The sequence below is a fragment of the Lichenostomus cassidix genome, chromosome 9, assembly GCF_008360975.1.
Source record: "Lichenostomus cassidix isolate B80296 chromosome 9, HeHo_3.0, whole genome shotgun sequence".
Classification (NCBI taxonomy): Eukaryota; Metazoa; Chordata; class Aves; order Passeriformes; family Meliphagidae; genus Lichenostomus; species Lichenostomus cassidix.
The window spans coordinates 4,324,970-4,339,261 of NC_139490.1; the positions used below are offsets into that span (position 1 = coordinate 4,324,970).

Here is a 14,292-nt window from a genome sequence, read left to right on the forward strand (position 1 = left end):
AGCCCACAAAAGCTTTATATAAAATCCTAAAAGCAAGGAGTTTACTAGTGATAGTGTAATGCACAGGACTGTTGGAGTGACCATCTCCACGAGAATCAGGGATAACAAACACCACCACAGTGCTCACAGGATGATACACAAGGCTGCTGCTCTTATCTATAGCTGAACACATCATATAAATACAGCACATATTTGTGTGACCTAAATGTATAGATATCTACAAGGCTGATGTCCTGTACATCACTCAACACTATTCTGGTATCTCCCAGTGTCATGTCTGCTCCAGCAACTGCCACCTGCCAAGCCACATTTCCGCAAGGAATTCCGGCAGCTCAGAGACAAGCGGGCATGTTGGCAGACAGCCCAATACCTCCATCCCTCCCTCCCACAGTGGGGTTAGGTGGCAGCTGATGAATGCAAACACAGACCTTCACATATCTCCTACCAGCCAAGCTAATCCCAGGGAAAGCACTGCAGCCTGTGCTTGGGAGGGATTTGGTGACCACAACAGGATCTTAGCACAGCCCTGTGCCCTGCATGGGCACTGGATCCTGGCAGCAGCTCTAGATCACAGCAAAGAGCACAGGTATGTGTCAGGAGGTCAATGTCCCTGTTCCTGCTGCCACCCAGCTGCTGATTGAACTGTTCCCATTAAGTGGGAACATGACTTTTCTTCCTCCTCCTGCTTTTTTTCATGTGAAGGCACAGAGAGGTGATTTTTGTTGACCCTTTATGTGACTTGCTCAAAGAAATGAGAAATTCCTGTGGGTATCACAGCAACACGGAATAGCAGATTAAGATCATGTATTTTAATGAAGAGTTTAACTAAAAGTTAAACACTTTAATAAAATGCTGTTTCCATTGTTTTGACTTTTGGGAGTTTGCCTTAACGGAACTTTTCATATAATTTCCATTTAAAAAAAAACCACAGACAGTTGGCATGAGCATAGGGCCATGATGGAGGAGGAAATCAACCCTTCTACTAAATGGTACTACTGTTAGTGTAGTTCCCACAACAGTGCAGAACTCAAGTGTGCTCCCATGTGAGCAGCCAAGCCCAACTCCCCCCCCACTTGTGAAGTCCAAGGCACAGGCTCATCTCCCAGAGAGGCTTCCCCAGGACACCACCAGCTTCCAGGACAGCCCCTGCAGGGTGACCACCACCAGTTTTACTGATGCTTCTGTCCCTCTCAGAGGCAGGTCCAAGTGCAGGGTGCAGGGCTGGGATGCACATGCAGTGCCAGGCCCACGCAGGTGTTTGTACAGTGCCATCCCACATGGATCCTTCCCGGCAGTGTGAACCAACCCTGTGACTGCTCACGCTGAACATTCACCTCTGCCAAGGTTTTGCTGACTGTGCTTTACACACTGTGCCAGGGATGTACTTTGGTAAACCCAAAGCACAGGATGAACTCTGGTTAATGGATGTGGGAGGAACTGCAGCACCTTGGGGTCACCAGGCTGTCCCAGCAAGGGTATGTCCCAGCTCCTCTCTCTGCTCCTCCCCATCAGAATCCTGCTGCCTCCCCATCTCAAACAGGACCCTGCGCTGCCCTGAGACCACTGTCACCTGCTATCCCTGCCCAGGGCAGGGACAGGCTGGAGCCACAAGTGCAAAGCCCCATGATGTGGTGCAGCCACTCTCATCACCCCAGAACGCTCCTGAACTCCTGCCTGCAAAGCTGGATTCACCACCTTTCCAAACTGAAGGTCCCTAGAGATTTTTAATGTTTTATTTAGCAATGCTTTTAAAGGCGTTTGATGCATTCTGGCTGATAAGCTCCACGAGAATTTGATGTCTCTATCCTCATTTGACTTCCAGTTATTTTCCAGTCTGCTCCAAAAGCTGCAGCACTCTGCAGCTCCCACTGTCAAGCTGGGACACCCAGCACTACAAGGCTGTTGTACAATCAGGCATAGTTCCCAAAAAACCAGCAACAGCAGGTGCCAGAGGCAACAATAGCAGGGTGAATGTCTGCTCCTGACCCACATTTCCAAGAACAGCTTCCTCAGCACAGCCAGCAGCAAGCACTGACACGGGCTAACAGCAGCCCTCGGCCTCCCTTTCACACCCAGAATCAAGCAGGTCACAAACAGCTTCATCTGAGGATTTAGGATAACATTAAGGCTTCCCAAGAACTGCACTTTCCCTCTCCCTGGCAGGCTAAAACAAGTATTTGGGAACGTCTCGTTTACAAAAAAGAAAACAGTTGGCTTGGGGAAGTCCCAGAGGTAATTGTAAGAGAAGCCATTAAGCCAAGCACAGAGGTCAGAGGTGATGCTGTCCCCAAGACTTCACAGAGGGCTCCAGTCAGCTCTGCAAACCAGCCTTTCCCAAGGAGACTTTCCATGGAATCCCCATATGACCTTCCATGGGAGCATAACAGCACTCATGACACAGGGTACTAGAGTTACAGAAAAGTTAATTTTTCTATACCTTGAAGTGTTTGATTCATTATCAGAATTAAGGATGAGCAAATAATTACAGAAATTGAGCTCTGATTGCTCAAATAGCTCTGGAACAATGGTTGAGGTTTCTGACTGGTACCTGCTGAACTTTGATCAAATCCAGGCAAATTCAATTAAAAAACTGCCTGTTGTGAAGCAGTAACTTGCAGAAACAGAATAGCTCCCTTATGTTTCTGTCTTAAATACAACTAAACACCTGCAAATTTATGCAAAATAGCTCATTTACACACGTTGACAATACTGACAGCTTGCTTAGAACAAAATAGATGCCGTGGACAAATTTTTTTTTAATCACTTTCCTACAGGAGAAAAACAATGCCTTGATCAAGCCTGCACAGGAGCCTGCTGATGGCAGGCAGGGAAAGATGATGCTCATTTCAGAGCTCAAACAGAGCCTCAGCTGCCTCCTCCCTCCTCTTCCTCACCAACCTACCCAGACCTCTATCATGCTACAAATAACACAGGTGTCTGGACAAGGCAGACACCCTGCAGCTCATTCTCCTTTTGTAAAAAACTCCTCTACAGTATTTTTCCCACAAATTCCTAGAGGAAATCAGAGCATTAAGATGACGACTTAACAAGCTTAACCCTCCAGACCTCAGCATACAATGAGGCAAAAATTAAAGACTCTTTTTCCTTCTACTGCCATGACCTTCTGGTGCAGCGCTGCCCAGAAAAGTGTTTGCAGAGGGTTTTCTACATGTACAAAAAAAAAAACTGTTTGGCAGGAAAAAATGTAATAGTTTTGGGAGAGAAGTAAAAAAAGCCAAACAGGCTCAGACAGCGGTTCCCATCTCACCAGTTCTTTCCCCTGGTGAACAAAATGGCTCACTTGCCATAACTGCTGCCAAAACTCAGCAGGATCAGGTCTAACCACAGAGATTTCAAAGCCACCCTGAGTCATCTACTATTCTTTCTTGGTAAGACTTAATGCTGGGTGGGACACAGACACAGAAAAAAAAAAAACAATTTGCAGGAAACCTCAGTCATGGAAAAATATACTTCAGAACATCTCACGGGGACTACATAAATAGCAAAGAAGAAATGAGAAAACAAAGTACTTCTTTCTGAAAAGACTATGATGCGCTGCCTGCTCTCCAAATTGTTTCAGCAGCCCTTCAGCTGTGACAGAGAGAGGACAGCTGAGCTCCCTGGAAGACCCCAGCACCCATGGGTGCTTCCCACTGCACCCAAGAGAACCACAACCACGGCAGTTTCATGTTCTTCGTGTGAAATCAACTGCATCATGTAACTGCATCTTACTTGAACTGAAAGAGAAAATGCAAGCACAAACCATCCAATTGTTTCACCTCTTGTGTGCCACATTCAAAGCTGGTTGGGAATGAGAACACGTACTTACTTTTTACATTAAAAAAGCCCCAACAATGAGATTGCCTTTGGCCAGGTAGTGGGGTGCAGTTACGAGATCCTGCCATGGCCACAACACCCCAGGCTACCGAAAGCATTGGAAAGGTGCAATTAATTACTCTTGCTGGCTTCTTTCCCCCCTGAGGGATTCCTGGAGGCTTCAAGCACGAGTCAGCCCAGCTGATGGTGAGAGAAGCCTGTGCTGTGAGGTTCATCTGACCCAATGCAATGCAGTAAGCACTGCGTTCACCAAAGGGTGTTTTCTGGGTGGGGCAAATACAGACGGACAGGAAGAACCAGAAATGAGTATTTCTGATTAAAAAAATCCTGTCAGAAGTCCCAGCTGATAACATGGGAGAAGTTTCTAGGAAGTGGCTCAGTGATGAGTCAGTGCCAGCGGCAAGGAAGAACCCCAAGACAGGCCATAGTTAGATCCTGGAGGGAAAAAGAGAAGCAAGTTCTTGCACAGCAAGACAGCCAGAAACTGCAACTGGCTCTGAATCAATCAGCCACTTGCACAGGCTGGGACAGAGGCTGTCAAAGCGCTGCTCTGTGGGACATTGTCTGCCTGGCACTGCCTTTTGTCTCTGCGCTCTGCAATGCTTGTCCTGGAGAAGAGTGGTCCCTCTGTGCCCTGACCACCTTCCCCAGCCCACGGGAGGAAGATGTAAACTGCCCCCAGCTCCCTGGGATCTTGCTGCCAATCCTGGGAGAGCCCAGGGAAGCACCAGGTGTTTGTCAGTAGGTTTATCTTATTTCTCCCAAAAGAGAGCACTCATGTGAAGGCTGCACACATGGGACTCACTGCACCAGCAGAAAGAGAAATCTAAGACAGGAATCAGGCCCACTCACAGCCTGACCTGAAAAATGCAATCCAGGAAACACTGTTTAATTCTTTCTTCACCAGCAGGTGTAAACCAGGAAAATAGATCTCAACACCATGAATATTCTGAATACTTGCTGCTGTCAGTATGGCATGCACAGGATTCCATATGAATCCATCCACACCCAGAGAGAAAGTCTCCTTCTGTTGAGTCAACCTGTAGAGTGATGAGGTTTCTCATCCTCAGCCCTTTTCAACTCCTCCCCAGAGGCTTTTCCATGGGTGGGCAGTATAGGGCTGCTCTTTCTCTTCTGCAAAATGTGCACCCCATCACTATTCACCATTTTTATTACACCTGCCTTTTTATTGCAGCCTTTTTCCCTAAATAGTCAGTTCCTCAGGGCAGAAGATCATCTATTTTATCTATTGCTCCTCTGACATCAAAAAGAGGGTAGAGGAAAAAGAAATAAGGTCATTACACTACGGTAACTCATGCAAACTGGCTACTTTGCAGTCAAATCCTACTGGACGTGAAGCACCATTTTATTTGATGGAGCTCAACACGGTCCACTCTGAGTCCCCAGGGAGTAAAGAGGAAGATTTAAGGGAAAACAAATCGCAAAAATGCCACCAACCAAAGAGAACAAAGGTAGGAACACCATACATGGCCAACCCCAGCTTCAGTGTGGACGTGGCACAGATGGGCAGACACGTGCCAGGGTTCATTCCCACCCAACCCCACTCTCCAACACTTTTTATTGGCATCCAAGCAAGCACAAAATCACCTGAGATAGTCTTAGCGGGTTAATCTCGATATTAAAACCCCACACCCCATTTTGGCAATAACCCCTGGGCAGGCTGTCACACTGCCTGCTGACACCACATTCACTGCAGGAGCAGTGGCAGATCCTCTGGCACTTGCTCCATCCCACTCCCCTGACCTTTCCTCAGCAAGATTTCCCTGACCTGTATCTATTTAAACTTGTGTAAGACACTGCTTTTAAATAGAAGTTTTTATTCTCTGAGGTGAAACTCGCCTCCCTTCAGGAGCGTGTGGCTTCCTCTCTGCCTGGTGCCATCCCAGCTCTTTTTGGGGTCCCAGCTCTCCAGTGTGGGAGCAGCAGCCACCAGACAGCTTCTCCCTCTCTCCCCACACCACCAGATGGGTGCTTGGGGGCCGGAGCTGTCTGACAGACACGAGCCCCACTCCCATTTTGTTATGTAAACCCCCAGGTTTTGGCGTTAATCTGCTTGAAGGATCCAGAAATGACTAAATGCCAGCGCAGCGCGTGGGCACGAGGAGCGAGGGATGTGCGAAGCGCTCGGGGCAGCGGCGACGGCACGCGATGCCCCCAGCGATACCTCCCACTGCTACTGCGTGGAAGCAGAGAAAACTCTGAATCCCAAAGACAAAAATATATATCAATACAAAATTCATCATCTTCAAATCCATGTTTCACTCCTGTTTTTTTCCAAACCCTGGCCCCACAGGAGCCAGGGTAAGGGTGTGTGTCCTGTTGCAAGGATCAAGACTGCCTTGTGCCACCCTGGACACCCCATGCCAAGCAGGTGAGGGAGCAATACAGCAAATATTTTGTAAAGAAAACCTGGCAAATGGAGCTTCTTCTATCAGTCTCTCTACCACTTTCTGCTTTCCAGGGTGTCTGCATATGCAGAGCTGGCATGTACATATATCAGATGATCACAAGTCCATGGAAGTGAGGGACAGCACAAGTGTACCTGGCTAAATAGCTGTTAAAAACTTACTTAAAAATCTAAAAAAAAAACTGAATCGACAGTATATATCTATCTCTATCCTGCAGCTCAACAGAGCTGAGGTCTGGTCCTGCATGGGTGGGTGCAAAAAAGCCAGGCTGCACACCAGCTGCACACACATCCCACCTCTCACAGGGCAGAAAAAGAGTGGCAAGCAGCACCTAAATATGGACTGAAAAAAATCTTATTTTGGCAAAAAGAACCAAAAAAAGGCTGGCCAAGGTTTTGTGAAGGGAAAGAAAAAAGAATGCAGTCACAACTACTGTCAAAAAAATGATCATGGCCACATCTCAGCCCCTGTAGGAGTTTCCAGAGTACAGGGCATGTGAGAGCAAGTTAAAAACACATCATCAAATATTTGCCAGTGAGACAATAGGAGGAAAAGGCATGAAAGGTTTGCTCTTGCCCTCCTCCTTCCTCACCCTCAGCCAAGACCAGGTGCTTACTGACATCAGACACTCCAGAAGAAAATCAAATTGCTTCTTCAGCTCTGTTATACAGAGATTTAGGGTCATTGGCCAATGCTGATTCTCACTCAAGCTTTATTATTATTATTTTTTAAATCACTTGCTGCAAAATAGCTGTTCCAATGTGAATTAAGGAACCTGTTTGCAGCAAAGGCATCAGAAAGGTGCTGCTCCTCAGAGCACGATGGCTTCCTAAAGTACTCCAGCAATTTCAGACAATGAATTTCTCCTTTGGTGTGCTCACTGGGTAGAAAGAGAAGATAAAACTAGATGCCTGTATGAACATTAATAACTGATATCTTCCTTATTATGTCATTTCAAAGGAATAACACTTGTGGTAACACCAGCATTTAAGTGCATTCCCCTGACAATTCTTTCCCTGAAGGTTTGATAACCGACTTTAAATCCATTTTCAGAGAAGGAATAACTGTAAAACCCCAAGTTCAGCTGGCTGAACTTGCACTTGGTTGCACAGTCTGTTATGTAAGAGATTTCTCAAATCACTGCTGGAGATAAGACCCACTCCCTTAAAACATCTTCCTTCCACCGCAAACACACCTGCAGTCTAAAGAGCACTTCCTAAATTACAGGAATGACAATGTCAAGATGACACAACCCTTTACACTTTGTTATGATTAGGAGTAATAATTTCTAGGTGAGGCATGAGATTTCAGCATGCTTTGTGAAAGATTAATTTCACCAGCAATGAAATTCAACTACGTAGCACTTGTAATTTCACTTATACACATGTGAAACAGCATCTTCAGCAGTTTAAAGAAGCTGCAGTTCTGATACCAGCACACTCTTCCTCAGCTGCAAAAGCTCAGGAGACACCTGCCAGCAACAGCATTTTTTGTGGCAGGAGTTAAAGCCTCTCAAAATAAGAAGTGCATCATGGCCTCCAAGAAAAGTGACTTCATTAAGTCTTTTCCAGTAAAACCAGAGCCTCAACACTAATTTTCAATAATCCTGAAAAGGATGATGTTACGTATCACAACAAAACTAAAAGCGTAAATGAGTACTTAACTGAGGCCCTTTAATCTTCTCTATTTAGGAAATTTAAATCTTGGTAAAACCAAATTCAATAGATGCACCTCTTGCTAAACTTTCATTTAGTCGGCTGAAGCACAGCCTACAGCAATCTCTGTAAATTTTAACAGGTCTTTGCAGGCGGATCTGACCTTCGCCCTGTCCCCCAGGGAAGTCTGGCCAAGTCTGGGGCTGGCCTCCTCTCCAGAGCCAGCAAACTGTACACCAAGATGGGCTTTGGCCACTCACCCGCATGCTGCACCACAAGGCCAGGGGGAGGCCAGATACACTTTCCCACTGCAAAAAATCTGATTTTATAGGTTTGGTGCTACCTCATGGCAGAAGGACAGAAGGAAGGGCCTTTCAGCCACAGGCAAGTGCAGCGCAGGTGCACACAGGGGACTGGCTGCTGCCATCCCACCCCAGTGCTCTGCATCTGCCCAGCATCCCTGGGCAGTGCTCAGCATTACACAGTAACAGTGACCCTGAGAAAGGGCTCTCTGCACAGTCACAGCAAACACAGCACAGGCTGACAAGCAGCAATGGAAGGGCTGCCCAGGGAATCCAACTTGGAACTTCCCAACTTCTGGCAAAGCTGGGCAGGATTTGGCCATGAGACCCAAGCCCCAGAGGTAACACTCCTGCGAGCATCATGAGAAGAGGTGGTTGGAAACTAAGTTCCCTGGTTACCTGTGAGCTCCTGGCATGAGCTCACGCTTATCAAACTGTAGAGAGGCACGGGAGGGAAAACACGAATTCTTGAACGATTAAAGACACTCGAAAGAGAGCTCCCACCCCTTGAGCTGCAAACACAGGCAGCTCGAAACACAAAGCCGTAGGCAAACAGGGAGCTTTTGTCCCAGCAACCATGGGCACACCTAGCCATGACATCCACACTTACCATCTTCCACCAGTGTCAAACCAGCAGAGCTCCATCCGCCCCGTCCAACTGCCAGCGCTCTCACTGGAGAGGCATCGTGCAGATTTACTGAAAAGAAGGATGTGGGGACCGCAGAGACCTGGGCACATAATGGCCATTGTCCTGTGTGCGGAGAGCCTGGTCAGCCCGCAGGAACGCTTCCACTTAAACCACGGTCCAGCTCGGACCGGAGGCACTTTGGGGCTGAAGATTTCTAGAGAGCATCATGGTAAATAAAGGAAACCAGCAACAGGCAGAAAAGGCTTTCACTGCAAGGAGCCCAGCCGGCAGCTCGGCAGCACGGGCTGTGTCAGCACGTTGAGTAACTCTCAGGGTTTTCCCACATCCCAAAAAACGGCGGGTGCAGAAGGGACGTGGCAGGGTCACGGCTTCAGCAGCGCCGGGGACGCTGAAGTTCATCGCCGAGTTCCCCAGCCCAGGCGCCCGCGCTGACCCCGGGCAGGACCGCACCGACCAAACCCACCCATTTCACAGCACGGAAAACGCGCAAAACCATCACGAGTGCGTCCGACAGGCTGACAAACACCTCCCCGCTACAAAGTCTGCCCCAGCACAGAGCCCGGGCAGGGGATTCACTTGAAAACAGGCGCCCTGCGCTGAACTCCCCGCGCAGCGCCCCGGGCCGGGCGCCCACCCCGGGCAGTCCCTCAGCCGCGCCGCCCGCACCCACCTCCGGCCCCCGCGGCCGCGGGTGCCCCATGGTGCCGTCAGAGCCTGCCGGGTCGATCCCTGTCGTGGGGCAGCTGCGGCCGGAGGAGCCGCCCCGAGCAGCCCAAGGAGCCTCCCCACAGCCGGCCCCGCCCGTTTTGCTCTGGGAGCTCTGCCCAAGCCCGCCCCGGGCCCGCCCCGCTGAGGGCACCGCCGCACGGCCCGGGAGGGACGGGCCCGCCCCGCCAGCCTGGGCGTGAGCAGCCCCGGGAAACGCGGGGAGAGACAGAGGGGAGGAACTGTTAATGGTTGTCAATTTCAACTTCGCAGCGCGGAGAGTGGAGGGAGTGCGAGATTCGGCACTCTCCAAGTGCGGCTTCCACAGGGAGCACAGCTCTCCCCTTCGTGCCCGGACACGCCAACAGGGAGAACACAAGGTTCCCTGCCGGCACCGAAGAACTGCGTTTGGCCGGGGAAACAAATTGTTAACAATTATTAATTGCATATGCGATGTTTTTTTTTAAGCATAAGACAGCCCAATAATTACAGTCCGGTGCTGTTTGGATCCGAGCCGTCCTCCCCTGCACATGCTGCATTTACCATGTTACTTCCCATATGCCCTTTTTAATATGCAAAGAAGCGTATCTTCTAGCGAGAGAGAAAATTTTTGTCCTTGCAGAAGCATTGAACTGACAGGCGGATAAGCCAAATCCCCAGCAGGTTCCAGCTCTAACCCAGCCGTGAGTGCTGGTGAAACGCCCAAAATCTGTCTGCAGCACTGCAGCTCTCACCACTGCAGCTGTACAGGGAGATCTTGGTGATTTCTTACAGGTAACTCAGTGATTCCACTTCTATATCTGCAGCAAGACGTCAGCATGGTTATTAGGATATTTTTCTTCCTTAAATGATTTCATTTTTTATTTCTTTAAATCATGAGGAACTGAACCACAATGTTCAAATCTAAATGAGATAAATAGCCTGACTTTGATTACTGTCTGATTCAAAGCCTCTATTTCCTACTCTGGCAGTGCAATATTGAAGGATCACATTCTCCACCAGGACCTGCCTTGTTTATGGCACACCTGTAACATGTCAGCTCAGCTCATTTACACTGGGTGTACTATGACTTGGCTCACCCATAGCTTAACAAAAACAGTGTGAGTGCTGTGCTTCGCATTTAAAATCAAGCTTGGAAATCTAAGGTGGGTTCCCAATAGCATTACAACACGCCCTCCTTCAGCTCACGGTGTAGGGATTAAAAATTGCCACCACACTCAGGATCCATGGAGAGCTGTGAGTCAAGGTGGCTCAGCAGAGGTGGCTTCATTGAGCAAGGAAAAAGCCAGCACAGACATGTGTAACACTCAGTGTCGGGAGAGAACAAAGCAGCAGAGGAAAACAGGGTAGAACTCAGCAGGGCAATGAGAAATATTCAAAGCCACCTAATATCACTGCTATTTCCACCCCAAAGAGTGGGCAGAGCCATGTTCCAGAAGGGCAGATTACCCCACCCTGCAGAGAGGTTTCATGCTAAATACATGGACTAGAAATGAGTGGAGAGATGTCATGCGGAGCATCCTTCAGGGCACCCACCTGCCCAGGATGCCCCATCCCTGCCATCCTCTCCAGATACACCTCTGCTCACCCCACAGCTTCCTGGGCAGGAAGCCAGTGGGCTGCAGGGCACCTCTGCCACCTCCTATTGCTGTACACCTCTCCACGTGGAGTGTGGAGACATCTCAGACACAGTGAAAAAACAACTCTCTCTGCAGACAAACTCCTGCCCTCCCGCCCAGAGCTCATTCCAGTGCTCATCCCCAATGTGACTGGCTGATTTCTGGCAAATCTTTCCAAATCCATAAACCTTAGCTCACTTAATGCGTATTTAATCTCTCTGCTGTAGGTTTATGTTGGCAGCGAGCAGGGCTAGACCAGTAGCAGAAGAGAGCAGACAGGGTAGGTGAGCATTTTAGTCTCTTTGCACAATTCCCCCCTCCCCTGCACCACAACAGAGCAGGTTCTTCACACACAGTGAAGAACCTTATCATCTCTTCCAGTAGAAACACCACTGCCTGTGCCCATATCCATTAGTGATTTTCTACACTTCCCGGAACCTTCCCTCTCCCAGAGGCAATTCATAAAGTGGATACTTGGCACATACCTTCGAAAATATCTTAAGCTCTGAAGAAGCACAGTATTGTCTGTCAAGGTTCTTTGGTTCTCTGTTCCCACCTGCTTTTCAGTCTTCAGGAACTTCCACACATCCCTCAGAGGATGCCTGGTGTTGTCACAGGGGTGTGAAGTTTTCTTGTTTAAGGTGAGATGCTGGTGCAAAGAATGCTCTGAGTGACAGTCACACAGGGATTGAAGCTGCCGCAGTCTGTAAAACCAAGGCGCTGATATTAGCAATCTTTTTTTAATTGTTACTTTGTTGTACTTCATATTTTTTCTTCTCTCTAAAAATTTCCCTTCCATGCCAAATGAGGTGGCCAAAAGTGGGGCTACATGAGCACCAATATTCCAAAAGGAAAAGGCAGGGCTGCTTGTAGAAATGACATTGTCATGTACCATTTTTCCTCCTCCCTGCTTCGAGGGCCACTATTGTCTTCCTAACTTTGAGGGAACAGGCAGGGGAGGAAGTTTTGTTGAAAGGCACTTCAACACGAAGTGCCTGACTTGACCACAGAGCCTCCTGGGAGTTGTAGTCATGTCTTCTCCCATGAGAATCACTTTTTCTGGCAAAATTCCACAGCAGTGTAATATTACCCATGACACAACAGCACGGCAGTGTAATACTCCCCATGACACAACCTGCACGGCCAGGGGACAGCAGGACTCCTGGACTTTAGCTGCTACAGGACAACCCCGAGAGCTACTCAAGATCCAAACCTTATCAGATTTGGCCAGAATATTTTGGTTTTCTTTCACACCCTTCTCCTCTCACAGAATTCCCATGGAAACACAAACAAAGCTCTTGCTGTTTGGGTTTGGTTGGGGCTTTTTTCCCTCTCTCGACGGGTGGTGTGGATGAAAGTGGTAAATGAAAAACTAAAAAAAAATTTTTTAAAAAGTGGAATAATACATGAGATACCACTTCTAGCTTAATCTTCTCTGCAGCAGTGCATCTTCCCTCTGTGTCACCCCTTCAGAGCCTCAGGGGACAGAAATGCGCCTCTGAGCTAAAATAATACATATTTCTTGTATCACAAACTTGCTTTTGGGCAGGAAATGCCCAAATCCAAGCTCTCCCGCCCTTTTCCTCACTGGTGCATCGTTCCACAGATACCTGGATGCCACCGTGTGGCAGCTGCCCCGAGCAGCGCTGGAGGGACAAGGACAGGGACAGGGCTGCAGGGAAAGGCAAGGCTTTAAGGGGGGGAAAAGGGGGGAAATAAAATTAAAAGGAAGATTGGGGGTTTTTTTGCAGCAATTCACAAAACTTTAAGGAATGCCAAGCACGTCAGTACATGAAGCACAGGATCTGGAGGAAGGAGAGAGTGCAAACCAGCTCCGTATGGTGTTGAGCTCAGACACACACTGTCTTTCTATTTAAAGCCCTGCAGTAACGTGAATGCCAGGTTTGAGTGAGCTCAACAAGTCCCTCTGAAAACAATTTACATGGTCCTCTCCACCACAGGGGCTGGTTATCTGACAGCTTTTAATGCCTTAGCATTCCCACACAGCAGGATACAACCCACCTTTTCCTGCTGGAGGACTGAAGTCTGGATCTGGAAAGGTATTTAATTAATGACAGAGACTAGTGGGACCTCCCTGGGGTCCAGGTCAGCTTTGGGATGAGGACATGGGTTGCAGAGTGTTTAGTGCTGCTGCTTGTCCACCCCTCCCTTTTCCCTCCATGTGGGAAACAATGCTGGGTGGAACCCTGGAGATGAGGATTGTGCTACCAACACTGTCCCCAGGCACATCCTGCAGGCCAAACCATCCTGGCAAGGCCAGAACATCCTTCCTTCTCCACCAGTACCCGAAAACTGTCTCCTGCCAAGAGGCAGCAAGAAGAAAGCAATACACGACCTAGGGTCAGGGCTTGGGGTATGCCTCATTCTTCCATCCTCTGCCTCTGGGGAATGCCTTATTTTCCCATCAAGTACCTCTGGGAAGTGTCTCAGTTTCCCCTCATCTGCCTCAACAGCACTGTTTCTCATTTATTCCAAGGTACCGTTCATTGAATGGAGAATTACATGTTTTATCATTTGTCCATAACAGGTTGTCAAGTCGCCGTGTTATTATTAGCAACAGGAAAAGAACTAAGTAAATTATTCTTAAAGTATGTAATGAGCACTTGAGTAATCGTTAAGTAATGAGCGTTTCTTTAGTGAGGAATCCAAGCAAGACACACTCCACCCATTTTGTTAACAGACAAAGGCTTATATAAGCTGGATGTTACATAAAATTCTGAAACAGGGAGCCGGAGCATTCCCCCACCTTTGGGTGATAGCATTGCTGCAGCCCACGAATACCTGAGCTGACACTGAACCAGCAGCAAGCACGAGGCAGCTGAGGGCCAGGCCAGGAGCTGGCAGGAGCCAGTGGCAGGGACAGAGGTGTCCTGTGTGTGCTGACACCAGCCCTGAGCACAGCTCGTGGATTTGGCTTCGCACTGCTCCGGAAACAGCCCCTAGAGTAACGCACTCCAAGCAGCTTTATCATGTGATGATCCAAGAACACATATGTGCTCCTGCGTGGCAGGGCAGGCTAAACACCACCCAACCCCAGGGTGTCATGCCAAGGGAATTATAACTGGTGCTTAGGAA

The 14,292-nt window shown here is 48.5% G+C and overlaps 1 protein-coding gene across 5 annotated transcripts in view; it reads right to left on the minus strand.

Moving 5' to 3' along the window:
* PLD1 (phospholipase D1) overlaps nucleotides 1–14,292 on the minus strand; it is a 71,660-nt gene that overhangs the window by 51,686 nt on the left and 5,682 nt on the right. For 2 of the 5 annotated variants that reach the window (XM_085069015.1, XM_085069016.1), the window contains exon 2: nucleotides 11,682–11,900. The gene's annotated coding sequence lies outside the window, so the exon portion shown is untranslated. Of the gene's footprint in view, nucleotides 1–8,833; nucleotides 8,975–9,542; nucleotides 9,688–11,681; nucleotides 11,901–14,292 lie in introns of those variants that run through there. The other 3 variants (XM_085069018.1, XM_085069014.1, XM_085069017.1) reach the window with 2 other exon arrangements.